At 38.1% G+C, this 1,142-nt stretch overlaps 1 long non-coding RNA gene across 1 annotated transcript in view; it reads left to right on the top strand.

Annotated features, from left to right (window-relative positions):
* Positions 1 to 1,062: 1,062 nt before the first annotated feature.
* Positions 1,063 to 1,142, top strand: part of LOC107749783 (uncharacterized) — a 10,248-nt gene continuing 10,168 nt past the window's right edge. The window contains exon 1 of the long non-coding RNA XR_001641083.1: positions 1,063 to 1,139. This is a non-coding gene — a long non-coding RNA (uncharacterized LOC107749783). The remainder of the gene's footprint in view (positions 1,140 to 1,142) is intronic.

Below are 1,142 nucleotides of genomic sequence, written 5' to 3'. Positions count from 1 at the left end.
GTTATAAAATAGCAATATCGGTCGATCACTAGAATGGATACTATGGCAAAGTTATCGCTTTCCTTATTCAAACTAATTTTTTTTCATGAATATATGATTGACCTGAAGAATGAAAGCTATATCATACACTTGGAAAATTATGAGCTTTATCACACTCATAGACACTAGGGGTGTGACAATACACTTAGCTCACAAGGTGCAGAAACTTGATTAAGAAATTTTCAAATTACGAAATATTTGTCCTTTAATCACAAAAAGTAAAACAATGCAGTTGTATTTTGAAATGTTCTAACTAATCTAAAGCTTAACTAATGATTATTTTGCTAATCAAGTAATCTACTGATTATTTTGACAAGTGAGTAATCTGATGTTTTTTAGTAATACAAATAGAATTCTGGCAATCATATCATTCTTATGGAGATGACGTGATTACTCTGGGCTGTTTACAAAGCTCTGCTGCTTTTTAAATAGCTTTTCTATGTAAATATGATGCTCGATGGAAATCTTTGACCATTGCGCCTCGCAGCTTTTTCAATGTGTCGCGTTCGAGACCCAGGCTTCTTTTCCATTCATCAGCTGCGACTCTGCAATTTGATACTATTATGCGCGTCTCGTGTTTATAAGAGCAAAAACTTCTGATTGGCTAGTACCCGCAGCCCAACGCCACACGCCGGAGATCCGGCACGGTGCCGGAGAACTTTAAGCCCTGCATATTATTGTAGCCCAGTTTGTGCTGATTACAGTGTTATCAGGCTTTAGCCATTTATATGTTTATAAGCAACTGAAAACAACACAAATATCAGGGCATGTCAAAACTTCCCCAGGGCCCCAAAACACCCTCAGACCCCAGAGGGTTAAGGACTGTAAGCTTTTAGTTTTATACATTTTTACTAGTTCATTTGTTTTAGGAATGGTGTAGGATGGTTTTTGCAGCATTCGGTGTGAGACCTTTGGTAAGGCATGTGAGATTATATATATATTATTAGTACCGATTCATGTTAAATCAATCGGTGCCAAATTTCAGTACCTGAGAAAACATCTGGGCGCATACGCTACAGAGAGAAAGAGAGACCCTGTGACGTGAGGTCACCCCTGCAACTCGTTCAAACAACACACAGGACAAGCCAAAATGTTCTGAAGTG

Source organism: Sinocyclocheilus rhinocerous, unplaced genomic scaffold (assembly GCF_001515625.1).
Source record: "Sinocyclocheilus rhinocerous isolate Xijiao unplaced genomic scaffold, SAMN03320098_v1.1 scaffold860, whole genome shotgun sequence".
Taxonomy (NCBI): Eukaryota; Metazoa; Chordata; class Actinopteri; order Cypriniformes; family Cyprinidae; genus Sinocyclocheilus; species Sinocyclocheilus rhinocerous.
Note: the sequence above shows the minus strand (reverse complement) of the source record. Positions and strands in the feature narration are given on the sequence as shown.